Source organism: Rhipicephalus microplus, chromosome 2 (genome assembly GCF_043290135.1).
Source record: "Rhipicephalus microplus isolate Deutch F79 chromosome 2, USDA_Rmic, whole genome shotgun sequence".
Taxonomy (NCBI): Eukaryota; Metazoa; Arthropoda; class Arachnida; order Ixodida; family Ixodidae; genus Rhipicephalus; species Rhipicephalus microplus.
In genome coordinates this window covers 60,780,813-60,798,148 of record NC_134701.1, presented here as the reverse complement: position 1 = coordinate 60,798,148, position 17,336 = coordinate 60,780,813, and positions in this window count along the sequence as shown.

Here is a 17,336-nt window from a genome sequence, read left to right as displayed (position 1 = left end):
GTGCAGTGAACGCTGTTCCTCTGTCGGTTATCACTGTAGACGGAGCACCGTGGCGCAGAACAACGTGGCACATGAAGAACTGTGCTACCTCAGAAGCCGTGGCTCGTGGTATCGCCTGTGTCTCAGCATAGCGGGTCAAATAGTCAGTTGCAACAATGACCCATTTGTTGCCATCGGACGATAACGAAAATGGGCCGAGAATGTCCATGCCGACTTGGTCAAATGGCTTGTGGGGTAGATCAATTGGCTGAAATAATCCAGCCGGCTTGCTTGGTGGCGACTTTCGACGCTGGCATTCACGACAGCTTTTGACGTACTGCTTCACGCTTGCCGAAAGTCCGGGCCAGTAGCACGCCTCACTTAGTCTGGCGAGCGTTCGCGAGTAACCTAGATGACCAGATGTGGGCTCGTCATGACACGTGGAGAGGACTTCGTCCCACATGTGCTTCGGAACGATGAGGAGGTAAGCGCGGCTCGTAGAACGGGCGTTTTTTTTTGTACAGGACATTATCTCGGAGGCAGAAAGACGTCACGACGCGAGATAGATGGCGAGGTATAACGGCGCTATGACCCTCCAGATAGTCGATGAGCGGTCAAATTTCTTCAGCCTCTTGCTGGCGTCTGCTCAAGTAAGATGAGCTAAGGGCGCCCAGGAAACCGTCATCGTCCTCTTCGTCGTGATTGACTAAAGGTATGAGTGCACGCGACAGCGTATCAGCGTCTTCATGCTTACGTCCAGACTTATATACGATGGTAACATCAAATTCTTGTAGACGCAAGCTCCATCAGGCCAGTCGTCCAGAGGGATCACGAATGTTTACCAACCAGCAGAGGGCATGGTGGTCCGTCACAACTTTAAATGGACGACCATAGAGGTACGGGCGAAACTTGTTGATCGCCCACACTACTGCGAGACACTCTTTCTCTGTGGTCGTGTGATTCGCCTTGGTACGGGACAGTGAGCGGCTGGCATAGGCTATGACTCGTTCTTTGCCGTGTTGATGCTGGACGAGCACTGCGCCGAGGCCGATGTTACTGGCGTCAGTGTGCACCTCTGTGTCAGCATCATCGTCAAAATGCGCAAGAACAGGGGCTGACTGCATCCGCTGTCGTAGCTCGGCAAAAGCAGCCTGTTGTTCGGTAGCCCACACAAACGGTGTGTCGTCGCGTGTAAGGCGAGTCAAGGGTTCCGCTATCTTCGAAAACCCTCTAATAAATCTTCGATAGTAGGCGCACAAGCCCAGAAAGCGCCGAACAGTCTTTTGTCTGCAGGATGCGAAAATGCGGCTACAGCGGAAAGTTTATCGGGGTCGGGTCGGACTCCTTTCGCATTGACTACATGGCCGAGGAAATTGAGCTCTTCATAACCAAAGGGACACTTCTGCGGTTTGAGTTTAAGATCTGCTGATTGAATAGCCTGTAGCACACTCCTGAGGTGGTCAAGATGTTGCTGGAAGGTTTCAGAAAAAACGACATCATCAAGGTATACGAGACAAGTTTGCCACTTCAGACCAGTAAGCACAGTGTCCATCATTCGCTGAAAGGTTGCGGGCGCGGAGCACAAACCAAAAGGAAGGACTCGAAATACATACAGCCCATCAGGGGTAACAAAGGCCGTTTTCTCGCGGTCTCGCTCGTCAACCTCAATCTGCCAGTACCCGCTTTTTAAATCCAAAGAGGAGATATAGTGGGCGCGGCGTAATCTGTCTAACGAATCGTCGATGCGTGGCAGCGGGTACACGTCCTTTTTAGTCACGCTGTTCAGCTTCCGGTAATCGACGCAAAAAACGTAGCGTTCCGTCCTTTTTCTTGACTAGGACGACCGGAGAGGACCACGCACTGTTGGAAGGCTCGATGATGCCGTCGTCAAGCATTTATCGAACTTGCGTACGAATGGCTTCTCGTTCCTTCGCTGACACACGGTAAGGCTGTTGGTGTACTGGGCGGGCGTCGTCGTAAGTGACGATTCTGTGCCTAGTGATTGAAGTCTGGTGCACCTTAGAGGAAGCAGTGAAGCATGACTTGAATTAAACAAGAGTTTTCGCAGTGCTGTCTGGTTTTCTGGTGTGAGGTTGGAATTAATATCGATATTGTTTAGAGACGTATCGGCGGCCTCCACTGCGTCCGACGAGAAGCAGATGGGAACGGTTCCTAAGTCATCTGCATATGCTAAGGAAGTGCAACGGAAAAGGTGTTGGTGTTCGTTGCTGAAATTTGTAACGAGCAGTTGAGATCGGCCATCACGTAGCTGTATGATGCTCCTAGCTACACAAACACCTTGAGTCAGCAGGTGTTCAAAATTACTTTCTGCAATCGCTGCACCATTTCGCAATCCACAGCATGTGACGTCGACAATAACACTGGCTCTTGGAGGAAGCGTTATTTTTTCAGCAGAAACGCGAAGAACAACGGCACGTTGTTGGTCGTCCTGCTTGTCGATATCTTGGTCGGCTGAGAAGGTGATGCGATTCGCTTGAAGATCAATGACAGCTCCATACCCCTGCAGCAAGTCAACACCAAGAATAACGTCGCGTGAACATTCACGGAGCACAAGAAAAGTTCCTACATAAGTATAACCGCAGACCTGAACTCTACTCGTGCAGGTTCCAAGCGGAGAGACGGTGTGGCCACCAGCCGTTCGAATCACGGAGCCATGCCAGGGCGTGATTACCTTCTTTTAGTAGTCTGGTCGTTTTCTCGCTTAGTATCGAATAGTCAGCCCCGGTATAAACTAAAGCACCTACTGCATAGCCGTCTATCAGCACCGGTATATCCAGAGAAAGCCGCACATATCACTCAGTCGAATCTACACCCTTTACTGTTAGCGTTGATCGGAGGTCTTCAGCACGCCGACTGCCAGCGACCTCGCCTCCAAGGGTCGCTTGCGTTAGTTTTCCCGGCGGGGACTGGGGGACCGTGCGCCCGCATGGCGCTGTGGCGAAGATGAAAAGCGCCTGGACGACGGTGAGCGCGGCCGCCGTCCAGAAGGCGGTGGCATGCGCTGTTGAGCCAGGTAGTCCTCAATGTCCCGGGGTCGCTGGCCATACCAAGGAGGCACTGAATATACTGGAAAGCCGCGCAGCCCAAGGCGGCGGTATGGACAGTGGCGGTACAAATGGCCCGCTTCACCACAGTGGAAGCACAAAGGTCGGCGATCAGGAGTGCGCCAAACATCAGATTTCCGAGGCGAAGCACGTCTGTCGTCAACGTAGTTTGCTGGTTGTGCCGCAAGATGCACAGGGCTGGCGTAAACGAGGGGTGGGGGCGTGCGTGTGTTCTCGTAGTACCGTAGAGACTGCGCCGACTGAAGTGAAACCGTAGGAGGTGCTTGAACAAACAGCGGGGAAGATGAAGCTTGGCGCTTCAAGGCTTCCACATAGGTCACACGGTGGTAGTCAGCCGGGGCGGGTGTGGCGTTATCCAGACTCACAGGGTCACGAAGGGCATGATGCAGCTCGTCCTTGACGATGCTTGCAATGGAAATCACCGTAGGTAGTGGTGGTGTGGCAGCCTTTTGCAGCTCCTCGCGTACTATAGAGCGGATAAGGTCGCGCAGACACTCGGTGTTGCTCCAAAAAGCCGTGAGAACTTGAGAAGTGGATGTGTTCACTTGCCGCTCATACAGGGTGGATCGATGCTAAAGCTTCTTTTCCATTGTGATGGCTTTGGACAAAACTCGGCGACCGTGTTCGGAGGGCTCCGTACAAGGCCAGCGAAAAGCTGCTCCTTAACTCCCCGCATCAGGTGACGCACCTTCTTCTCTTCTGTCATACTCGGTTCATCCCGTCGGAACAGGCGCGTCATATCTTCCACATAGGTCATGACAGTTTCATTGGGTATCTGGATGCGGGCCTGGACCGCTCGATCCGCTCGTTCGTGGCGATCAGCGCTTCTGTAAGTATCAAACAGCCAGCGGCGGAATGCGGGCCACGATGTCATCTGTTCCTCGTGATTCATGTACCAGGTACGTGCTCCATTCTCCAAATAGAAATACACACGCCGTAGTTTGGCCACGTCGTTCCAGTCGTTCAAAGCAGCCACGCGTTCGAAGTCGACCAACCAGTCCTCGACGTCTTCGAGCTCGGTGCCATGAAACGGTGTCGGAACCTGTGGACTTTCGAGGGTGTACCGAGTCACCGGGGGGTTTTCCGCACCTGTTAAAGTGGTTTGAACGGACGTGGTCATCATACTTGAGTGAACGGCGATATGCCGAAACAGTGGCCAAGTACATTGTTGTGATCTTTCGAGCCTCAATAAGTTCAGTAACTTTACCCATCTATTGATAATCGGCACGTGTTCTGCCCTTTCTGAAAAAAGGGGACCCAGAGTGCATACCAAACTACCGTCCAATTTCTATGACTTCCGCATGTTGCAAAATGCTAGAACATATAATTGCCACTCGTATAAACAGCTTCTTAGATGATAACCACATTTTATCTCCCTTTCTTGGGCTTGGGCAGCAGCAGCGGCACAGGAAAGGCGCGTCCTAAAACTACATTTCTACGTTTACAGTGTTTCCTGCCTGGCGAGGTTTTGGGCAGCTATCTCGACACGTGCGAAGGAGTAGCCGGTGACCGGCTGCGCAGGACGTTGCGTGGAACTCTCAGTCCGCGTCAACTGTATTAGGAATCTCGGATCGCGAACGTACACGTGTCTATAAGGCTGTCATCAGCAAGCCGAGCGCAGAGGACACCACACGTGACGAAGACGCCCCCCTGCCTTCTAGCAGCTTTAAAAGGAAGTTCCACTGACGCCGTCTTCACTTGGGCAGCAGCAGCGGCACAGGAAAGGCGCGTCCTAAAACTACATTTCTACGTTTACAGTGTTTCCTGCCTGGCGAGGTTTTGGGCAGCTATCTCGACACGTGCGAAGGAGTAGCCGGTGACCGGCTGCGCAGGACGTTGCGTGGAACTCTCAGTCCGCGTCAACTGTATTAGGAATCTCGGATCGCGAACGTACACGTGTCTATAAGGCTGTCATCAGCAAGCCGAGCGCAGAGGACACCACACGTGACGAAGACGCCCCCCTGCCTTCTAGCAGCTTTAAAAGGAAGTTCCACTGACGCCGTCTTCACTTGGGCAGCAGCAGCGGCACAGGAAAGGCGCGTCCTAAAACTACATTTCTACGTTTACAGGTTTGTGAATCGCATCACGTTCTTATTATTTCTTAAGACACTACACACTTAACTGTGCCCTATACTGTTGCCCAAGAATTTGTCACCATGAGCACTGTTGCTAATGTACCTTGCTTTGATTGTGGCTTGTGTGTTGGTTCTGATGATGATTGCATGGTGTGCAGCGAATGCCTCAGTTCTTATCACATAGGAACTTGCTCAGGCATAAGTGAAAGAACATTTAGAGCGAAATCCGATGCAACAAAAAAACAGTGGCGTTGTCCCACATGCAGAGGAGCACGGGCAAAGAAGGTTGTCGATCATCCCAGTGTTTTAGCCATTGCAGAGTTAACAGAGACAGTGAAAAACCTGAAGGATACTATTGCCCATATCGAGGCCAGTGTCCAAATGCTGTCTGACAAATATGATGGAGTACTTACAGCCATTAAGGAACAGGATAACAAGTTGTCAGATATGAAACGGAAAGTTGATTCCGCAGAATCAAGCTCGAACACTAAACAAATTCTAGACATAAAAGGTGAACTGAACGAACTAGAGCGGCATAACAGAAGGCTGAATCTCGAGTTTCATGGAATTCGTAAGACTGAGCACGAGAACTTATTGGATAAGGTCAACGCAATTGCTGCATCAATTGCGATGCCCGCTCTGACAGGACCTGATGTTACCGCGATACACCGCCTCCCCTCTAAGGCGGAAAGGACCCCGGGCATCATTGTACGTTTCTCACAACAGTCAGTTCGAGACAGCTGGCTACATAGTCGTAAGAAGCTCAGGGATACCAAATCCGAAGTGATGATTCAAGAAAACGTAACCAAACAAACGCGAACTCTACTTCGGGAGGCAAAACAATGGGCGCGAGAGAATGACGTCCGTTTTGTGTGGTGTGCGAACGGTAAAGTTCTAATGAGACGCAGAGATGGTTTTCCTGCCGTTCTGGTGAAGAGAAAGGAAGATTTCTCTAAATTGGCTTGAAAAATCAGAATCGTTCATAACTTTACTTTTTAGGAATCATGTTCATTTTACCATCAGATCTACATAAATACATTGGAGACAACTATATGCCTGGCATAAAAATTTTTCAGCTAAACTGTCAGTCCGCGAAAAACAAATATGCATCGCTAAATTCCTTGTTTTCAGAGCTTCATTTCCGCTTTGACATCATCATGCTGACTGAAACTTGGTACACAAATGATGATAACCCATTTTCTATGCCTGGTTATAATGTTTTCTGTGTTAATCGCACGCACAGTAGAGGGGGTGGTGTCTGCTTACTTGTAAAAGAAACCTTTGATTGTCAACTCTTAACAGAATTTTGTTATTCAGAGCCTGATTGTGAAATGCTGACAGCTGTCCTAAGCAATTACGTCATCTCAGTTATGTACCGTCCTCCATCTGGAAGTATTACAACTTTCACGGCTCGTTTGGAGAGCCTATTTCACCACGCTATGCTCAATAACCATGTAACTGTTTGCGGCGGCGATATTAATATTGACATGCTGTCTAATGGAACTTCACAGCATGAGATGACGTGTTTGTTTGATAGCTTTGGATTGGCTAACATGATTAATATGCCAACAAGAGTTACTGCCTGTTCATCTACATTAATTGATGTCTTTCTCACGAGCATTAGTTCTGAGGATACTAAAGCTGGGACCATTTCATGCGACATTAGCGATCACCTTCCCATATTTTTAGCTATTAGGCAACGAATAAAAAAGAAACGACTTTCCATACCAGTGCGTTCTATAACATCCAAAAATCTTGAAAATTTTCGTCAGGAACTAATTAATACATCCTGGAACGATGTTCTCGCAAATGACAACCCGAACATTGCTGTCAATACATTCATAGAAAAATTCAAGGAGGTATATGACCATAACTTCCCTCGAATTACCCACCGCCCATCTAAAAAAATTAGGAAGCCATGGATCACACGGGACCTGTTGCATCAAATCAATGAAAAGAATGTAATGTATAATGCATTTCTCGTCTCTCGTGACCCACAGCTACTTAGTACCTTCAAAAAATTTCGTAATCGTCTAAATAAGGACATCCAAAAGGCTAGACAAAACTACTTTCATAACATTTTTATGCAATCAGCTGGAAATTCTGCTTCCACTTGGAAAAACATCAATAAAGTGTTAGGAACACCCACCTCAAATAACGTAATTACGGAAATTACAATTAATGGTTGTGTTATTAATGGTAGTAACTTATCCAATACATTTAACGATTATCTAGTAAACTTAGCTTTTCCAGAAACATCTCTTGATGCGACATCATACGTTTCCAATAAATGCTCAAGTACTATGTTTGTAAGACCTACATGTGAAAGCGAGGTATATAAAACAATCATGCGGCTTAGAAATAGTAACTGCTGTGATTGTTTTGATTTTCAAATCAAACCAATTAAACACACCGCCGAAATAATTGCCCAACCATTTTCTGAAATCATTAACCTTTGTTTGGGAAAAGGAATTTTTCCTGCAATACTTCAAACTGCTAAAGTGTGCATCTTGTACAAAAAGGGAGATAAGAATAATTTAGCAAACTATAGACCCATCTCAATTTTGCCAGTATTCTCTAAAATAATAGAAAAAATTCTTCACTCCCAGCTGGCAGAATTCATTAACAAACATAATATGTTATGTGACGCACAATACGGTTTCAGGAAACATAGATCGACTGAGCTTGCCCTCCTTGATCAGAAAGAGTTCATTCTAAATAGCATAGAATGTAAACAACTAGTACTCGGTGTCTTTATCGATTTCAGAAAGGCCTTCGACTCTCTGAATAGACTATTACTTTTACGTAAGCTGGATTTATACGGTGTACGAGGTGTTGCTTTAGACTTGCTCGACTCATATCTAAGCGAAAGGAAACAATACGTGTACATAAACAATTTTTCTTCGGTGACTAAACCAAATTCTCTTGGAGTGCCTCAGGGCAGTATTTTAGGTCCATTCCTGTTTAATTTGTATATAAATGATATTGTAAACATAGACCCTTCAGCAAAATTCGTTATTTATGCGGACGATACAAGCGTATTTTTTGCACATAACGATACTGACCAGTTGATTCAAAAAGGAAATAATATATTAGAGAAGATATATAAGTGGGCATGTTCCAATGGACTATTAATAAATGCGGAAAAAACCAAAGCGGTTATATTTCGAGCAAAAGGCAAGCAGGTACAAGTAAGTTCTCCGCTCTATCTTAATAACAGTCTGATTGAAATAGTTGACAATGTCAAAACATTAGGTATCGTATTTTCAAACAACATGCTATGGGATGCACAAGTAGAGCAGGTGGCAACAAAAACGGCACGTGTACTTGGTATAATTTATCGCAACAATTATCTACTTCCATTAAAAACAATACTTATTATTTATCATTCCTTATTTATGTCCTATGTAAACTATTGCTTTATAGTATGGGGTGACACAACACAAACAAATATTGAGAAGCTTACTAGACTTCAAACTAGATTTCTGAAAATTATTGCTAAGAAAGAACCATATCAATCAGTTATGTACATGCAACAAAAATATAAACTAATCAGTTTTCAAAATCTTTACAGTTACAACATTTGTAGGACTATAAAAAAAGAGCTGAAGCAAAAAACTGTACTATCTGACTTAGCCAACCTGCAACCTTCGGAAAATAAATACGATACCCGTAAGCATAACCTCTGGTTAATACCACGATCACGCACAAAGTATGGTGACCAAATGGTACGCAGTGTTATTCCCAGAATGTTGAATTATTTAAGCAGCAATGACGTAAATATAGAAACCATGACCACAAAAAATATTGCATCTCTGTTCTTATAAATTGTATTATGATGAAATCTACCCTTTTGTATCCGTTTGACCTCTTATGTATTTTTCAACACATGTATACACAGCCTCTTCAAGCTACTGATGTTTTGTTCTTCTATTCGTAGGAACTGTTGTATCCTGTTTACGTTCAGATTATGTAATTATTTTATTCCCAATAGCATGGGAATTTCTGTACATTATGCTTTTGTTCTCATTTGTATGCCACTGCTTGTGACCCATTTATTTTTAGGTAGCGGGAGCTAGTCAAGCTGTTTTAGTGCAGCTTTTACTCCCGCCATCCTTCATGTTGTACCAGACATGAAAATAAAGATTCAATTCAATTCAGCATGGACTTAGAAAACGGTTTTCCACAGTCACCCAGTTGGTCTCAGTTATTCATCACATTGCTTCTATTTTAGACAAAGCTGGTCAGGTTGATGTACTGTTTTTAGATTTCAGTAAAGCCTTCAACCATATTCCCCATAACAAGCTCATCGAGAAATTGCAGACTATAGGGCTTCCAAACTACCTAGTATCCAGGGTGTCTGCTTACCTGAACGGCCGGAAACAGTATGTCGACGTCTGTGGACCGACATCACCTCACCTCCCAGTAGATTCTGGCGTACCGCAGGGTAGTGTTCTAGGTCCGCTGCTGTTTATAATGTATTGCATTAATATTGGTAATGCTATTACTGATCCGGTTAAAATAAGACTTTTTGCAGACGACTGCATTATTTTCACAGATGTACACTCGCCAGATGACCAGGTCGCTCTCGACACTGCCCTTAACAATATTCTTTCGTGGTGTAACAAATGGGGCATGGTGCTCGATTTCAATAAATCTGTTTGCCTTCGAATTTCTAACACGAAAAATCCCCTTCAGTTTTCCTATTCCTCCAAAAGCCAACCCTTAAAAGAAGTCAGTCAATACAAATACCTAGGTATAACGATAACGAATAATTTGTCCTGGAATGCACGCATTGCCGATGTTTCGTCATCGGCTTTCCGTAAACTGTGTCTTTTAAGGCACAAACTCAGAGACGCCCCGTCGCGAGTGAAACTATTAGCTTATAACACTTTAATACGTTCAAAGCTTGATTACGCTTGTATTGTATGGGATCCGCATACTGAGTCTAACATATATTCCCTCGAAAAAATTCAAAGACGAGCAGTGCGTTTTATTTACTCGAAATATGATCGTGGTACATCAGTTACTGAACTAATGCGAGATAACGAATTCCAGACGCTACAATCGTGGCGCCAGCTTCTCCGTCTAAAATTCTTGGACTCACTAATTAACAATAAAGTTGGGCTAGACCCATCACATTACGTTACCACAGTTTCAACCAGGCAAACTCGTCATTCTCATGTCCGATCTTTAACTCCGTATTTTGCGCGGACAGATTTATTTAAGTTTTCCTTTTTTCCGAGAACTGTAACAGAATGGAATAACTTGCCTTCTGATTTCCTCCAAACCTTCGATGTTGATGAACCCAATGTTTAATTCTGTGAATCTTGATCCCCCCCCCCTCCCAATACCGCTTGATTTTTTTTGTTTTGATGTTTCTCTTTTACTCGCTCTTCTCTTACACAGATGTATTTTAGTCAAGCTGTGTTACTCATGTGCTGATCGCGTGCTTTCTTTGTTTGATGTTTCTCTTCTACTCGCTCTCCTCTTACACAGATGTATTTTAGTGAAACTATGTCACTCATGTACTGATCTTGTGGTTGTGTTTGTGCCCCTCCTGCTTATCCTTTTTGACCTGCAGTATTCCACAAATAAATAAATAAATAAATAAATAACTGTAGGGTCAGCTTCAGGTGGCAATCCCCTGATCCTGCGGCTTGTCCGATGAACGGGAGTGTTGACTCGCACTGCACTTGTGGTGCCGCTTCCAGGAGGGGCCTGAAACATCCGTGAGGGGCTACCCCGCACCTCCACCAATTGTCACGTCGCTCAGGGGTTGAAGGCAAGGCTAATTGACGTCTGAGCAACAGGGCTCTTACCAAGCGCGTCGGTTGGGCTTGTTTGCCAGAGCAGGGGGTCCACGCGCACTTCTTTCTTCTCTTTGGTGTGAGCCTTCACCTTGGCATACGACCCACTACTAGAAGTAGGTGGCAATATAGTCAGGTTTATATGACACGCTTGCCATAAGTATCATGTTTGGACGTGTCATCTACCTTTGTCTTCTATTTAGGTCACGTGACACGAAATTTCGTATACGTAGAACTAGTGAAGCGGCCGCAAGCACTCTATAGGTGTAGGATTTAGGCATGTTTTCCATCACACACATATCATGATTATCATGTCTTGCCGTGTCATTTACCTTCGTCGTCTATTCACGTCACGTCATACGAAATTCGGTAAAGGTGGAGCTAGCGAAACTGCCGCAAGCACGCAAGGAGCATAGCATGTAGTCATGTTTTACGTGACACGCATGCCATGATTATCATGTTTGGACATGCATTTATCTTCGTCGTTCATTCTCATCACGTAATACGAAATTCGGTATATATGAAGCCAACAAACGGCCGCCAGCGAATCATGAGCTTGACATTAGTTCTGTTACCTGACACGCATATCATAATTATCTTTTTGCATCACTCATATATCTTCGTCATTTGCTCAGGTCTAGTTATACCAAATGTGGTATATGTGAAGCTAGCAAAATGGCCGAGAGCACATCATGAGTGTGGCATGTAGTCATGTTCTTACATGACAAGTATTTCATAATTATAATCTTTGCTCCCGTCTATTAGCTTCGTCACCCATTCACGTGACGTAATACCGAATTTCACATATGTGAAGCTAACCAAACTGCTGCGAGCACATCATGACCGTGGCATGTAGTCATGTTGTTACATGACACGCATGTGATGATTATCTTGTTTGGACGTGTCATCTACCTCTGTCATTCATTCACGTCCCGTAATACCTAATTTCTTATATGTGAAGCTAGCGAGACAGCCACAAGTGAATCATGAGCATGGCATGCAGTCATGTTGTTTCATGACGCGCATGTCATTATCATTATGTTTGCACCAGTCATTTACCTTCGACATCTATTCACATCACGCGATGCCAAATGTGGTATATGTGGAGCTTGCGCAACTGCCGCGAGCACACTGTAAGCGTAGAGTGTAGTCATGACCTCCATGTAATAATTTTCATAATAATGCATGTCATGATTTTGATCTTATGACTAGTAACTTATGCTCGTGATAAAGTCATGTTGTGCCACAAAAAGTTTGGCATAGATCTCGTCATCGGAACGGCCATGAGAGCTATAAAGACCAAGGCGGCCAGATAGATAGATAGATAGATACATAGATAGATAGATAGATAGATAAATAGATAGATAGATAGATAGATAGATAGATAGATATATAGATAGATAGAAATGCTTAGAAATCCAACAAGTTGACTATATCTGGCTTGTTTACAGACGTTGTTCACATTCTCGCGCATGGGGTCATTAGCGCACCTCGCCGATTGACCAACATTGTAGCGTCCGCAAGATGGGTGGTATCGTGCTTACCGTCAAGTTATCACCACGGACAGGCGGGCGTATACGCGCTGAGCTGCTGAACAGGATGCTTACACGTGTTAATCATGATAACTGGTAGGTGTGTGATATACCATCGCGAAGGCTTGCCACTGTTCGCGTTTTACTTGACGCTAACAGCACTTTATACATGCCACTAACACAGCATGTACCATTGATTGATTCGTATGCGTGGTTTAACGTCCCAAACTCACTATGAGAGCATGAGAGACGCCGTAGAGAAGGGCTCGAAAAATTTCCACCACCTGGTGTTCTTTGACGTCCACCCAAATCTGAGAACACTGGCTTACGGGATTTCCGCCTCTTTCGAAAATGCAACCGCCACCACTGGGATTGGATTTGCGGACCTGTGATTCAGCAGGCGCGTACCGTAACCACTAGACAACAGCGGTGGTGCACAACATCCCATCTTTCTGGCGACGTATCTTGCTACACCGTTTCGTCTTGAACAGTCGGTTTACTTTCTGACAGTCTCCCAAACCTATCTTTGGCAGAAACCAAGAGTCTAATGGCTTCCTTGCTAACCACTTCCTTAATGGGCCTTTCACCAGACCCTAAAAATTAAAAGAAAACGAAAAATTGGACAGATGCTACCTACCTGGGAATCGACGTTATGCGAAGCATGTGGAGGGAAGGGGACTGTGTTTTAATTTTTTCAGTGAGCGACACGTCCTGAAATGACGCCAAATAAATGTTCAAATGTTGCACAAACAGACATGTTGAAGAATTTCAGATGTTTAGATAACCAGTTCATTGCACTTGCGCAACAATGTCAACTGGAACATCCGTATGACCCCACGAGAAGCTGATATTAGCTGTTGATGCTCGCGAAGGTGCTGGCCCTGGACACTGCTACATAAATTGATTCCAGCGCATTGTACCTAACCACAGTTGACGTAGCCCGACGTGACGACTGTATCAAAGGAGTACACATGCAATGTTTATAAAATTTGGTAGGCAGCACTTCAACCACTATTAACGTTTCACAAAGCTTAGCACGTATTTGAGAAGTAGTTCCGAGAACTCGCGTAGCTCTGGGTTAGAATGCTTGTCTGACACGCAGAATGCTTGGGTTTGATTACTGCTTGGATCCTGAAATAAATATTTGCATTTTCAGGGGGTCAACACTGCCTATATCAGGTTTTTCTTAACACTGACATTTATTTTATGCCTTCGTTCTGTCGAAGCTACACCAATGTCTGGTGTTGCTGAATGCTCATGCGTTAAAATTGCTTCTGCGTGTTCTCGTCGTTCCTGGGCAGAGACTAAGTGTCAATCATTTGTGGCGCATACCCGCTCACCAGGGGCACATACCCTACCGTGCCACTCTCTGACGGAAAGTGTTAGACGACGTGCGCGACGAGATTACGACTTTACTCATGTCTAAACCTGCGCGTCTTATTCGTCGAACCATCTCACCTTGCGACGCTACTTTTGGTTCACGCCAAGCTAAGAGGTGACCACGAGAGCACCGAAACGTAAGCGGATAGATAGATAGATAGATAGAGAGAGAGAGAGATAGAGAGAGATAGAGAGATAGATAGATAGATAGATAGATAGTTAGATAGATAGATAGATAGATACACTCAATGTCGCCGAAGTTCGCTAAGAAATGCTTCGCATTTAAAACAAAACAAACGAGCGCAATATTTGCCCCTGGCGTTTCTCCGCTTTCTTGCGTGCACTTCATGATGCAGACAGTGATTGGCGTGACGTTCATCGTGTACAAGCTCTCAATCGGTTTATATACACGAAGTATTAGACATCGCTCGTCACCTAGTATGCTTTGCCGTACAGCCACCCCATCTGCTATTTCTAGGCTCACGTGACTATCATGCGCGATCAGGTGTTATTACTTCTTTTTTCATGTTTACGTTAGCGCAAGCAGCAATAAAGGCGTCTAGCCGAGAAGCGCGAAATCTTTATGGGTTCGAGCGCTTAGTGCTGACATTGCTGACTTGTTTGAGAAATAAGTAGGGAAAATGGCAGCAACAACAATCTACCTCAAACAAAAGGCAGCAACTCTGCATACGTTCTATATAATATATGTTATGAGTGAGTTTCAGTGCAGTTCACAGCAGAGTATAGAAGCGCAGGGGGACACAAAAGATAAAAAGCGTCCTTGCCGTTTTGAATTTTAAGACGCAAACAAACAATGGTATGGCAGACACATCAATATTCAAACTTTTGTGTTCCTGCATTCGATGTTTTAAACCATTTCCATTCCCGTGGCGACATACAAATGTAAGAAAGTAATCTTGGTAAAGGTGTACTGACACAAAAAATTCGGCCTCGTGTTTTCCTGCTGCAATGCATTGCTGTAAGGCTGTTAGTCATGACACAACACAATGTTTCCTGCAGCACGCGAGAGATAATTAATTACAGGCTCCTCATTATCGATCAGTTTTAGTTTCGGTTTGAGATAGTTCCAAACACTGGATGCAAATGTCACCACTTAGTGTGTGCAACTCTTGACCACGTCCGCACACAAAACTGTGACGCACTTCCGCACGATTCGCATCAAGAATCACTTTGGAAATTGAAACGGCACTAGAATGGCGCCAAACCTAAAACTTTCTAAGCGTGCGCCATGGCCACGCACTCGCAACCAGCCGCCTGGAAATATAGACTTCGGGAACTAGTGCGGCAAAAGAAAAATGATGACTATGACGTCATCATAACTTGTTTTGTTGACCAAAGCGTGGTGACGTGAGGGAAGTAGGGAGTCACGTCGGGGGTCACTTCTGAGGGTGTCTATAGCGCTGTGGAGTCGGTCGCTCACGCGAACATTAAATTGAGTTAAAATACCTTCCAAGCTATATTCGTTGTTGATATCTTGCAGATGATATACGAATGTTCACAAGAATTGACCCCGCAGGCTATCTCGGCTACGATATTTTGTGTCAGTACCACTTTAACATTATACAGTTGCAGCGCCCATATGTTCAATAAAAAATTGTAAATAGCATACTGTGGAAATTGCAGAAACCAGCGGGAGTAATTTCTGGCAACGCGGGTTTTCTTGCATTAACGGAAAGGTTATTCTTGTGCTCCAACAGGCGTGTGCAGACCGGGGATTGAACAGCACGTTCTACCATGACACCACTTACGATGCCTCTGTCGCGTACAAGGGGGCTGAGAACTGGCTCTATACGTACGAGAGCCCATTTTCGCTGCGTTCTAAGGTGAGAACCTGTATGCCTAATGTCGAAGATTTGTGCTTCTCAGCACGATTTCTGTAGGATTACGAAAAGCGCATTCTTTCGATCACCATTTTGTTCTTGCAATTTTAACGCGCGCCACCTCCTTCGAATGTAGCCTGGCACGCTTCTCCTGCACTCCCTCCCAAGGCACATACGCAAGTAGTTGCTCCTAAAAAATTACACCGACTCCCGTTAAAGGGAACTGTGTGTAGATGAGAAACAGCGGGCGCTAACACTTACACTGGTGGTGGTGTGGACGCTGGCGCTCATTGCGGCGTTTACAGGAGAGAAATCTGGGGAGGCACAAAGCACGCTGTGATGAACCGGTGTTTCTTACTTGAACATGCCAATCACTGCTATTGGGCAATGAGAGACAGAAGATGCCTATTGGACACAGAGACCCACAGTCCGCTTTTAGTTAACAGGTACAATGCAAATTTTTATTGTTCAACAATGCAGAGTGAAAGATCCTCCACCGGCACTACCTGTGAGGGGAAGATTCAGTGCCTATATATACGGGCTAGCCAGTGAACGGTTGTGTCTGGGCCGAGTGAGCAGCCGGTGTTTCAATCAAGAAACTAGCTAGCAGACACTACCTGCGTCGGCGTTACGTGGCTCAAGAGGTGAGAGTGAAGCAAAAGATGGAAGGGTGCGCGCAATCGCCGGGGGGGTGCAGCCGTGCAAGTGTCAATGGGTAGCAATGTCCAGACAAAAGAAAAGGAGGCAGTGAGCGTAGACTAGCAGTCAGGTTCAGAGACAGAAGATCAGACGGGGAGAGGGTGCTTTTGCATGAAGGAGGATGTAATGCCGCGGGGAGGCATGCCTACAGGATAGAGAAGGGGGGAGTGAGCGTAGACTAGCAGACGCTGTCGGCGTTGCGAAGTGAGAGAGTGGGGAGTGTTGAAAATGAGAAAGAGGGAGCGTGCAGGCGTGGCAAGGGCGGCAATGCGGCAGACCAGATTGTGAGCTCCCCCTAAGATTCTTCAAATATAAAATATAAAAACTGAATAGGTAATAGGATAACGTTACTAAACAGGTGTGCGAGGATCATCGGCAGCAAGTGAAGTCCTTGTCTGTTATATAAAAACAGGTATTCAATGTTTATTATCAAGAAAACGTCTCCACACATCACAATTGCAGGGTATTTGAATTCTGTTGTAATAGAAGCTGTAGTATTACTCTCATTTGAAATATACCCTAGAAACGCTTCTTTAACTAAAATATTTTCACAGGCTTTCTGATTTGTTCGTTTTTTGACGAGCCTTTACCGCTTTCGGGGTACGGGACGGTAACTTTCGCGGCGTTTTGCAGCAAACTACAAGTTTGACTGCTAAGGATGAAAAAAAAACAGCAAGGTTATACAAAAAGGGCGAAATATACTTGCTTTTATGCTTTATTTGGTCGTGCCTATAATGTCCTAGAGGCTGCTGGTGGCAGCTGTCGAAATACGTCATAACACCCTATGCACGCCGAAGGCCGCCGTGCTTGTTCATTTCTATCACCGCTACTCACTCGCCGAAGCGCTACATCTTAAATGTCGGAAAGACTTTTCTTTTTTATAACACGCACTTTCCAGCGGTCGGTCTGCGGTGTTGAAGCGTTCGTCGTCACC